The sequence below is a fragment of the Anomaloglossus baeobatrachus genome, chromosome 8 (genome assembly GCF_048569485.1).
Source record: "Anomaloglossus baeobatrachus isolate aAnoBae1 chromosome 8, aAnoBae1.hap1, whole genome shotgun sequence".
NCBI classification, from domain to species: Eukaryota; Metazoa; Chordata; class Amphibia; order Anura; family Aromobatidae; genus Anomaloglossus; species Anomaloglossus baeobatrachus.
The window spans coordinates 234314805-234327022 of NC_134360.1; the positions used below are offsets into that span (position 1 = coordinate 234314805).

The window sequence follows — 12218 nt, forward strand, 5'->3', positions numbered from 1 at the left end:
GCCCTCGTAGGGTCCACTGGCTCTCTGCCCGCCCTCACTGGGTCCGCCGCCTCTTTTCCCATCCTCCCTGGCTCTGCAGGCTCTCTTCCCGTCCTCCCTGGGTCTGCAGGCTCTCTTCCCGTCCTCCCTGGGTCTGCAGGCTCTTTTCCCATCCTCCCTGGGTCTGCAGGCTCTCTTCCCGCCCTCACTGGCTCTTTTTTTTCTGCCCTCGCTGGGTCCGCTGACTCTTTTCCCGCCCTCGCTGGGTCCGCCAGCTCTCTTCTCATCCTTGCTGGGTCCGCTGACTCTCTTCCTGCCCTCCCTGGGTCTGCAGCTCTCTCTGCCCACCCTCGCTGGCTCCGCCGCGCCTCTGCTTGCCCTCGCTGGATCCACCGCGCCTCTGCCCGCCCTCGCTGGCTCCGCCGCGCCTCTGCCCGCCCTCGCTGGCTCTGCCGCGCCTCTGCCCGCCCTCGCTGGCTCTGCCGCGCCTCTGCCCGCCCTCGCTGGCTCCGCCGCGCCTCTGCCCGCCCTCGCTGGCTCCGCCGCGCCTCTGCCCGCCCTCGCTGGCTCCGCCGCGCCTCTGCCCACCCTCGCTGGCTCCGCCGCGCCTCTGCCCGCCCTCGCTGGCTCCGCCGCGCCTCTGCCTGCCCTCGCTGGCTCCGCCGCGCCTCTGCCCGCCCTCGCTGGCTCCGCCGCGCCTCTGCCCGCCCTCGCTGGCTCCGCCGCGCCTCTGCCCGCCCTCGCTGGCTCCCCCGCCTCTCTGCCCGCCCTCGCTGGCTCCGCCGCCTCCCTGCCCGCCCTTGCTGGCTCCGCCGCCTCCCTGCCCGCCCTTGCTGGCTCCGCCGCCTCCCTGCCCGCCCTCGCTGGCTCCGCCGGCTCTCTGCCCGCCCTCACTGGCTCCGCCGGCTCTCTGCCCGCTCTCACTGGCTCAGTCAGCTCTTTTCCCGCCCTTGCTGGATCTGCCGCCTCTGCCCGCTCTTGCTGGGTCTGCCAGCTCTTCTACCGCCCTCGGTGGCTCTACCGTCTCTCTGCCCGCCCTCGCTGGGTCCGCTAGCTCTTCTCCCGCCCTCGCTGGCTCTACCGTCTCTCTGCCCGCCCTCACTGGCTCCGCCTGCTCTCTGCCTGCCCTTGCTGGTTCCGCTGGTTCCGCCACGCCTCTGCTCACTGCGCTGTGCAGACCATTATCGCACTTTGCTTGATCTGTTGCAAAGGGTGGGGCATTTAATGAATCCCATTGGTGCAGAATTATAAGAATTTTGCTCAACATAACAAAACTACAACAAAAACATTCATTCACACTTGGACCTCATATCGCCTTTTTTTCCCCTCATTTTTTTCCCCCAAACACCGCATGCACGCCAACTACATTTTGCAAAAAAATAAATAAATAATGGTGACTAAACTAATAATGCTGCTGGTATCTTTGAAACATTGTAGGAATGTTTTAGTGTCAGATCTGTTGCTCCCTTTACCCCAGCGTCTTAATAATCCTCCGTGTCCGGTGCATCGCTCTGGGGCCGGCGTCACTCCACTCACCTCCTGCACTTCAGTGATGTCCCGTCTCTCCGTGCTCGTCTGTGCAGATCTGTGCGGTCACCTCCGCACCCTCTACGGATACAGTGTAAAATGACTCATCCGCCAGGTTTCACAATTACACAGAACGGGAACTTTCTACATTCTTTTTTCCCTCTTTTTCTTTTTACCCCCCCCTCTTTTGTTTGAGTCATAGCCGTTGGGTTTTCCTTGGGGTTTAACATTAAGCACTTTCTGAAAAATAAATATTGCACTATAAAATGAACACAAAAAGCTAAATACCTTTTATTTATATATATATATATTTATATATATATATATATATATATATATATATATAAATATATAAATATATATATATATATATATATATATTAATTAAATAAAATATATATATATTATTTATTTATTATATATATATATGTGTATATATATATATATATATATATATATATATATATATATATATATATTATTTATTATATATATATATATATATATATATATATATATGTGTATATATATATATATATTATTTATTATATATATACATGTATATATATATATTATTTATTTTATATATATATATATATATATATATATATATATATATATATATATATATATATATATGTATATATATTATTTTTATATATATATGTATATATATATGTGTGTGTGTGTATATATATATATATATATATATATATATTATTTTTATATATATATATATATATATATATATATATATTATAATATAATTATTATTTTTTTTTTTTTTTTGTTTATACATATTTTGCTTTAAATCTGGACTCCCGATACAATGTAGCTCCAGTCACCTCTGCTGTTTATTTAGCTTTTCCATTGCGGTTTCCGTCACATCTGGTCTCCATTACCGGCTGGATGCAGTTTATTTATTTTTTTTTTTTTTTCTTTCACGCCTTCGTTGACTTTTCACCTAATTTCTTACAACCCCGGCCCAGCACTATGACATGGAAACGTGTCTCCAATCACAAGACCAGGAAATTATGACTCCGCTGTTCTCAGGACAAGAGCCCCTTTCACAAGACACGACCTTACAATTCTTGTGTCTGGCGTGACCCCTGGCAGCATTTCTTTTATGAAATCTATTGTTTTGATCTGGTAGAATCTGCAGCTGCTCGTTTACTGATAGCATTGGGCATTGATGACCTCTGTGCACAGATTACATAGAGATACCAACTATTTAGAGTTTATAAAAATGTGTCCATAAGATCTGTGTCAGGGCAGCATGGGGTGGAGGAGGAAGGTGGTTCTTGGCAAAATTGGGGCAGCACAATGGAGCAGATAAGATGGCACTGTTGCTTTGGAGCACAGGGGTCAAATCCCACCAAGAAAAACATCTGCAAGGAGTTTGTATGTGCTCGCTTAGGTTTTCTCCGCTTTCCTCTCACTCCAAAGATAATATTGATGGGGAACGTAGATTGTGAGCCCCGATGGGCACAGCGATGGTGATGTCTGTAAAGCGCTGTGGAATATGATGGTGCTATATAAACAAAGCATAATAAATAAATAAATATTAGCTTTCTATTTTATTTAGTATTGTAATGTGAATAGTTTAAATTGTGCCTCTTGCTTACCCTACCCAAAATGAGGCTCTGAGTCCTGTGTAACCCGCCCATGAGCGGAGAGACTAGGAGTGCTGTGTAACACGCCCACATGAGGAGAGACAGGGAGTCCTGCGTAACCCACCCACAAAGGGAGAGGTTGGGAGTCCTGCGTAACCCACCTACAAGGGGAGAGACTGGGAGTCCTGCGTAACCCACCTACAAGGGGAGAGACTGGGAGTCCTGCGTAACCCACCTACAAGGGGAGAGACTGGGAGTCCTGCGTAACCCACCTACAAGGGGAGAGACTGGGAGTCCTGCGTAACCCGCCCATGAGCGGAGAGACTAGGAGTGCTGTGTAACACGCCCACATGAGGAGAGACAGGGAGTCCTGCGTAACCCACCCACAAAGGGAGAGGTTGGGAGTCCTGCGTAACCCACCTACAAGGGGAGAGACTGGGAGTCCTGCGTAACCCACCCACAAGGGGAGAGACTGGAAGTCCTGCGTAACCCACCTACAAGGGGAGAGACTGGGAGTCCTGTGTAACCCGCCCATGAGCGGAGAGACTGGAAGTCCTGCGTAACCCACCCACAAGGGGAGAGACTGGGAGTCCTGTGTAACCCGCCCATGAGCGGAGAGGCTGGGAGTCTTGCGTAACCCACCTACAAGGGGAGAGACTGGGAGTCCTGCGTAACCCACCTACAAGGGGAGAGACTGGGAGTCCTGCGTAACCCACCTACAAGGGGAGAGACTGGGAGTCCTGCGTAACCCACCTACAAGGGGAGAGACTGGGAGTCCTGCGTAACCCACCTACAAGGGGAGAGACTGGGAGTCCTGCGTAACCCACCTACAAGGGGAGAGACTGGGAGTCCTGCGTAACCCGCCCATGAGCGGAGAGACTAGGAGTGCTGTGTAACACGCCCACATGAGGAGAGACAGGGAGTCCTGCGTAACCCACCCACAAAGGGAGAGGTTGGGAGTCCTGCGTAACCCACCTACAAGGGGAGAGACTGGAAGTCCTGCGTAACCCACCCACAAGGGGAGAGACTGGAAGTCCTGCGTAACCCACCTACAAGGGGAGAGACTGGGAGTCCTGTGTAACCCGCCCATGAGCGGAGAGACTGGAAGTCCTGCGTAACCCACCCACAAGGGGAGAGACTGGGAGTCCTGTGTAACCCGCCCATGAGCGGAGAGGCTGGGAGTCTTGCGTAACCCACCCACAAGGGGAGAGACTGGGAGTCCTGCGTAACCCGCCTACAAGGGTAGAGACTGGGAGTCCTGTGTAACCCACCTACAAGGGGAGAGACTGGGAGTCCTGTGTAACCCGCCCATGAGTGGAGAGGCTGGGAGTCCTGTGTAACCTGCCGATGAGCGGAGAGACTGGGAGTCCTGTGTAACCCGCCCACAAGGGGAGAGACTGGGAGTCCTGTGTAACCTGCCGATGAGCGGAGAGACTGGAAGTCCTGCGTAACCCACCCACAAGGGGAGAGACTGGGAGTCCTGCGTAACCCGCTGTCACAAACCACCGGGGGGTCACTCAGAAATCCCCCGCGCTGGCTACCAGTACGTCACAATCGGGGGGTAACAAGTGGGGGGGTCACCCCTCCTTTATACCTCCCGACCGACAGACAGAGCACGTGACGCGCTCTCCAGCGCCCCTCTTATAGTCAGGCCAATTATGGAATTGCCCGACCATAAGCAAGGAGGCCGCTATACTACTTATGCCGATTATTGAAGGGTCCCCGGTGAGAGTAAGGTATATATTCCCCCGACCTCCGCGGGCGGAATATAGAAAATCTCCCCGAATCTCACTGGCCTCCCCACAATAATCCTTGGCACAATTCGCTGCCACCAACCGATTTACGGGAACTATTAGCCGAACACACAGACGTGGGATTCAAGATCGAGATAACAGAACAGCCCAAGATTAATTATATAATTTAATCAGCCTAAAGCACACTAGAAACTACAATATATACAATAGGGAATCTACAGAATATACATATGTCAGAGTACAGTTACAATCAAAGCATGGGTTACAAACAGGTATACACAGTTCCAGCAGTTACCTTGTTGCGTCTGGCCACAGGGGGGCGCTGTAGACCAGGTTTCCAGGAACTCCCTCACAGGTCTTTCCCAACCAGGCCCCCGAGCAGAAGAACACTGGAAAATGGCCGAAGTAGGGTTATCAACCTGGGCAATCCAGGTCCCCTCCTACCTTAGTGACCTCACAGGGAAGCACTGCCACTCCCCCTGCATGGATCAGAATTATCCAGCAAAGGGGATATTGGCCATAACTTTGCCTGGGAGCGTCGTAGGCGGACGCCAATGCTCTCATTGTGACAGTTATGAATTTAGCTACAGAACGAGGGGACTCATGACCTGTCTGCCAGTTCCCCATTGGCTGATATCACGCCTGGGGCATTTCCCAATGTCCTGCTCCCATAAAAAGGGTGTGCCGGCATCGTCTGCATGCGGAGACACCATTTTTATGGTTGCCATATTTATCGGAAATATGGCTTGCGAGATATGAACCATTTTTTACTGGAGTCGTTCTGTCTGGCTATTTCCATAGCCTTGCTAACTAGCTAGCAGCCCCCACTACAGGGTCACGGCAGGGAGTCATCCTGTGTCCATTGTCCCTAAGCCACCTAATTTCCATATCACAGGACATGGCCATGGGATTTGTTGCTAAACCAGTTGTGTGAAGGAAAGGGGGGGGGGGTGACACCAGGAGAGGGCTTCCTGACATACTTGAATATCATGATTTATCGTCATATCTCCGGATTTACCTCACACCTCCCCCCTTTTGAGGGCGCTAGGGGGCAGCACACTCCGGTGTTCCCCCGTGCGCCCGTCCGCGACCTCTCCTTGTCGGGACAGCCCGTCTGCGTTACCGTGGTCACGGCCCCTTTTGTGGCGAATGGTGAAGTTGTATTGCTGGAGCGCAAGGCTCCATCGCAACAATCGCCCATTCGTCCCAGAGACGGTGTGCAACCAGCTGAGGGGATTGTGGTCCGTCTCCACGATGAAGTGGCGCCCGTATAGATAGGGTTGCAGACGCTGCAGGGCCCACACTATGGCCAGGCACTCCTTCTCCATCGTGGAATAGGCAACTTCCCTTGGTAACAGCTTCCTGCTCAGGTACAAGACTGGGTGCTCTTGGCTCGCAGAGTCCACCTGGCTGAGCACCGCACCGAGGCCGAAGTCACTGGCGTCGGTCTGTACTACAAACGGCCGCGTGAAGTCGGCTGCCTGTAGCACGGGCGGGCTGGACAGGGCATCCTTTAGGGCCCGGAAGGCTGTCTCGCAGTCCATTGTCCAATCGACTGCAGAGGGCAGCTTCTTCTTGGTGAGGTCCGTCAAGGGCTTTGCCAGGCTACTATAGCATGGAACAAACCTCCTATAGTACCCAGCGGTCCCCAAGAAGGACATCACCTGCTTCTTGGTCCTGGGGGTAGGCCAGGATGCGATGGCCTCCACTTTCTCAGGCTCGGGCTTCAGTGTTCTCCCGCCTACCCGGTGACCGAGGTACTGGACCTCGCTCATGGCCAGCTGACACTTTCCCGGCTTGATGGTCAAACCTGCCCGGTGGATCCGCCTGAGCACCTGTGCTAGATGCTCTAGGTGGTCCTCCCAGGTGGGACTGAAGACGGCAATGTCATCCAGGTACGCGGCCGCGTACCCTTCAAGTCCCTTGAGCAGGGTGTTGACCATCCGCTGGAAAGTGGCAGGGGCATTCCTCATCCCGAATGGCATCACCGTGGACTCGTACAGTCCAAATGGGGTAATAAAGGCAGAGCGTTCCCTGGCCTTGCGAGTCAGGGGGATCTGCCAATATCCCCGGCTCAGATCCATGATGGTCAGGTACTGAGCCCCGGCCAACTGATCGAGCAGGTCATCGATGCGTGGCATTGGGTACGCATCGGCGACCGTGACCGCATTGAGCCCCCTGTAGTCCACGCAGAACCGAGTGGTTCGGTCCTTCTTAGGGACGAGGACTACAGGCGAGGCCCAAGCGCTGTTGGATGCCTGGATCACCCCCAGCTTCAGCATCTCGTCAATCTCCTGGCGCATGTGTTGCTGCACCTCCAGGGAGACCCGATATGCTGAACGCCGGATCGGGGGATGATCCCCAGTGTCCACGTGATGGACAGCCAAGTCAGTCCTTCCGGGCTGGTTGGTAAACAACCCCCGGAAGGGGAGGAGGGTGGCCCACAGCTGGGACCGTTGGTCTTCCAAGAGCTGGTGGCCAACCTCCACATCCTCAATGGATCCGCCTGCCCTAACCTGGGCTAGCATATCCAAGAGGGTTTCCGCTTCTCCCTCCTCGGGCAGGTTGCACACGGGGAGCGCACATGCCTCCCGCTCATGATGTGCCTTCATCATGTTCACATGGAAGGGCTTCCGCCTTCCACGGGCAGGGTCCAGGGTGACCAGGTACGTTACAGGGTTGAGCTGCTGGTACACGAGGTATGGGCCTTCCCAGGCTGCCTGAAGCTTGTCCTGTGGTACGGGGACCAGTACCCACACCTTTTGACCCACTTGGTAGGTCCTCTCACAAGCGTTCTGGTCGTACCAACGCTTCTGATCGGCCTGGGCTTGAGCCATATTGTCGTGTACCAGTTGCGTCAAGGCCTGCATTTTGTCCCGGAAGCGCATGACATACTCGATAACCGACACTCCAGGGGTGGCCAAATCCCCTTCCCAAGCCTCTTTCACCAGAGCCAGGGGGCCCCGCACACGTCGCCCGTACAGGAGCTCAAACGGTGAGAATCCTGTTGAGGCCTGTGGAACCTCCCGGTAAGCAAATAACAGGTGTGGGAGATACCGCTCCCAGTCACGCCCATGGGAGTCGACCAACATCTTAAGCATCTGCTTTAAGGTGCCATTGAACCGCTCGCACAGGCCATTAGTCTGTGGATGGTACGGGCTGGCCACCAGATGTCGCACCTGGACTTGCTTACAGAGGGCCTCCATCAGCTGGGACATGAATTGGGTCCCCCGGTCAGTGAGCATTTCCTGGGGAAAACCCACTCGGGAGAAAATCTCCAGCAATGCGGTGGCCACCTTGTCAGCCCGAATGGACGACAAGGCCACTGCTTCTGGGTACCGGGTGGCATAGTCCACTACCGTCAGTATGAAGCGTTTCCCGGAGCTGCTGGGGATGGCCAGCGGGCCGACCAGATCCACAGCCACCCTCCTGAAAGGCTCCTCGATGATTGGCAGAGATACTAGTGGGGCTTTGGGGTGTGGCCCCGCCTTCCCCACTCTCTGACAGGTTTCACACGAACGGCAGTAGGCAGCCACATCGGCCCCCATTTTTGGCCAGTAGAAATGCTGGTTTAACCTGGCCTTGGTCTTAGCGATCCCTAGGTGTCCGGCCATCGGAATCTCATGTGCGATCCGCAACAACTCCGTCCGGAACGGATAGGGTACCACCAACTGTCGGTCCCTGGGCCACGCCTCCGGTGAACCCTGCTGGACCGTGGCCCGGTACAGCCGTCCTTGGTCCCAGACCACTCGCTCCGGGTCCGAGTCCGAGGGAGGCTGTGCCGCCTGCTCCTTAAGAGCTTTCAGGCTGTCGTCAGCTTCTAACGCTGCCTGAAACCCCTGACTAGATGTGGCCAGAATCGACGAGACTGTCACATCTTCAGTCAGTACCCCGGGACCTGTGTCCTGGCCTCCACCTGACTCGGCTGCCACTTGGTCAGAAGGGGAAGAGCTATCGGACCTCCGGGAGGCCCCTTGGCTTCCAGCACTCCCACTGCGGGTGACAGCGGCCACAGCCGCTGCGACCGTGGGTCGTGCCTGCTCCTCCTCCGTTCCTGACCAAGTCGCCGGTTCAGGCAGACCTACCTGGCTTCCTGACACCCCGGTTGTGGGGGAACCATGCACCGAGATCTTACCTGGGAGCACTTCCGCTCCTGGACCGGCCCCAATCTCACCTGCCTGTTCCCCCCCTGCAGCAACAGAACCCCGCTGTGAAATCTCTGGGGACCCCACATTTGCTGTGGTAGCCCCCACCCCACACACTGGTCCTCCCCCTGCAGCACCCTGCTCTCTGCTTATCCCTGCAGAGGGCAACAGATCCCAGCTCACAGGCTGGTTACTTGTAGAGGCATTGTCACACCTTTCTCTGACCCCCTCCCCTGTCACAGCTGCAGCTGTGTGTGTGTCTATGGTGTCTATGCAAGCAGAAATATCAGAGTTCACTCCCTCCTCCCTTACATCATTCATAGATAACACATTAACATTGTCAGGAGTCATGTCAATACTGGCTGAAGGTTCAGCCCTTGGTTGGGGCCCGAACTGGGAGGTTATCTGCCCCAAATCTGTCCCAAGTAGCACGTTTGCAGGGATCCGATCAGTTACCCCCACCTCCCTCACCCCTCGCCCTGCGCCCCAGTCCACATAAATGTCAGCAACAGGCAGCGCCGGGTCAGTGCCTCCAATCCCGGAGACAGCGAGGGTTTTTCCAGGGATCAAGTCTTGGGGGGACACCATCTCAGGCCGCACCAGAGTCACCTCCGAGGCGCTGTCTCGCAGTCCTATGGTCACAGACCGGCCGACGGTGACAGGTTGGAAGCTGTCCAGGGACCTACCACCACCCCCACCCACACAATACACCTTGGGCGGCCCTTGGGACGGGGACGGAGCCGGGGCCTTGGGACGCTGAGGGCACATGGCCTTGAAGTGTCCAGGTAGGTTGCACTGGTGGCACCGTCTTGGTTCCGCCACGGGCCTGGAGAGGGGAGTTGAGGGGGACACCCCCTGCAGTCTAGGGGCAGGTGGGGCAGTCGCAGAATTCATCTTACCCCCTCTCCAGGTGCTGCTGGTGGCCGCTCTCCTGGCCTCAGGGGCCCGGTTGTTGGTGTAGTCATCGGCAAGGGCAGCTGTAGCCGTGGACCCCTTTGGCTTCTGGTCTCGGATGAACTGGCGGAGATCCTCAGGGCAGTTCCACAAGAGTTGCTCCGTGATGAACAAGTCCAGGATCTCCGGTCCGGTGGAAAGCTGCAGGCCTTGGGTCCAGTGGTCGGCAGCTCGGGCAAGTGCCCGCCGGTGGTCAGCCCAGGAGTCCTTTGGTCCCTTCTGTAGGCTCCGGAACTTCTTGCGGTAGGACTCTGGAGTGAGGTTGTACTGTTGGATCAGGGCCCGCTTGATGGTGTCGTAGCCCTGATCTGCCTCAGCAGGCAAGTCACCAAGGATATCCAGGGCCTTACCCCTTAAACGGGGGGTCAGGTATTTGGCCCACTGGTCCTTGTCCAGATGGTGCTGCAAGCAAGTCCGTTCAAAAGCAGTCAAGAAAGAGTCCAAGTCTCCATCCTTCTCCAGCACTGGGAAGTCCTCAACACGGACCTTTGGAAGTTTGGTGTCTCGAAGGTCACGTGTGGCTGATGAGGGCCGGAGCTGAGCTAGCTGCAGCTGGTAGTCACGGTCTGCCTGTCGCTCTCGCTCTCGCTCTTCACGCGCTGCCTGCCGCTCTCGCTCCGCAGCCTCACGCTCTGCGTGCCGCTCCGCAGCCTCAGCGTCACGCGCTGCCTGCCGCTCTGCCCTGCGCTCTGCCAGGAGTTCCTTGTAGCCCTTCTGGTCTCCAGCCTGGAGAAGGGCCATAGCCATTTGAAGAAGGCTATCCGAGCCTCCCAGGCTCGGTGGAATGGCACGTGGTGATCTGCGGCACGCTGCAGAGCTAGGCGATTCACTGTCCCTTTCAGAGCGGAGGGCTGGCATCTGGCTCGTTGAGGAACCTTGGGTGAGCTCCTCCTCATCTTGTCCAGCAGTGCCAGGTTGCGCAATGTCCTCGGCAGAACGGTTTTCTGGCGTCGAGCTCCTGGAGGACTCGTGGGCAACCTCCTCATTGCTGTCCACAGCACCGTCCTCCCTCTCTTCGGCTCCTGCCTTAGCATTGGCCAGTTGCATAGCTCTGCTCCTGGTGCCATCAGCCATTCTTGCAGACTTTTGGTCACTGACACAGAACTGACACCTGATGCCTCCACACACCTTACAGTATCTGCACTCTGACACTCTAGTGTTGAGCTAGTCTGAAGACCCCAGCAGCCACAGCTGCTGCAGGCAGTCTTTAGTGTCTGGGAGTATGGGTCTCACACTCACACACACTATTATCTCGATCCCACCGCTATGCCACCAATATGTCACAAACCACCGGGGGGTCACTCAGAAATCCCCCGCGCTGGCTACCAGTACGTCACAATCGGGGGGTAACAAGTGGGGGGGTCACCCCTCCTTTATACCTCCCGACCGACAGACAGAGCACGTGACGCGCTCTCCAGCGCCCCTCTTATAGTCAGGCCAATTATGGAATTGCCCGACCATAAGCAAGGAGGCCGCTATACTACTTATGCCGATTATTGAAGGGTCCCCGGTGAGAGTAAGGTATATATTCCCCCGACCTCCGCGGCCGGAATATAGAAAATCTCCCCGAATCTCACTGGCCTCCCCACAATAATCCTTGGCACAATTCGCTGCCACCAACCGATTTACGGGAACTATTAGCCGAACACACAGACGTGGGATTCAAGATCGAGATAACAGAACAGCCCAAGATTAATTATATAATTTAATCAGCCTAAAGCACACTAGAAACTACAATATATACAATAGGGAATCTACAGAATATACATATGTCAGAGTACAGTTACAATCAAAGCATGGGTTACAAACAGGTATACACAGTTCCAGCAGTTACCTTGTTGCGTCTGGCCACAGGGGGGCGCTGTAGACCAGGTTTCCAGGAACTCCCTCACAGGTCTTTCCCAACCAGGCCCCCGAGCAGAAGAACACTGGAAAATGGCCGAAGTAGGGTTATCAACCTGGGCAATCCAGGTCCCCTCCTACCTTAGTGACCTCACAGGGAAGCACTGCCACTCCCCCTGCATGGATCAGAATTATCCAGCAAAGGGGATATTGGCCATAACTTTGCCTGGGAGCGTCGTAGGCGGACGCCAATGCTCTCATTGTGACAGTTATGAATTTAGCTACAGAACGAGGGGACTCATGACCTGTCTGCCAGTTCCCCATTGGCTGATATCACGCCGGGGGCATTTCCCAATGTCCTGCTCCCATAAAAAGGGTGTGCCGGCATCGTCTGCATGCGGAGA

General features: G+C 54.8%; 1 protein-coding gene across 14 annotated transcripts in view; it reads left to right on the forward strand.

Moving 5' to 3' along the window:
• The window catches only part of DOCK7 (dedicator of cytokinesis 7), a 177487-nt gene that overhangs the window by 57194 nt on the left and 108075 nt on the right, over positions 1–12218 (forward strand). The gene's annotated exons all lie outside the window — the stretch shown is intronic.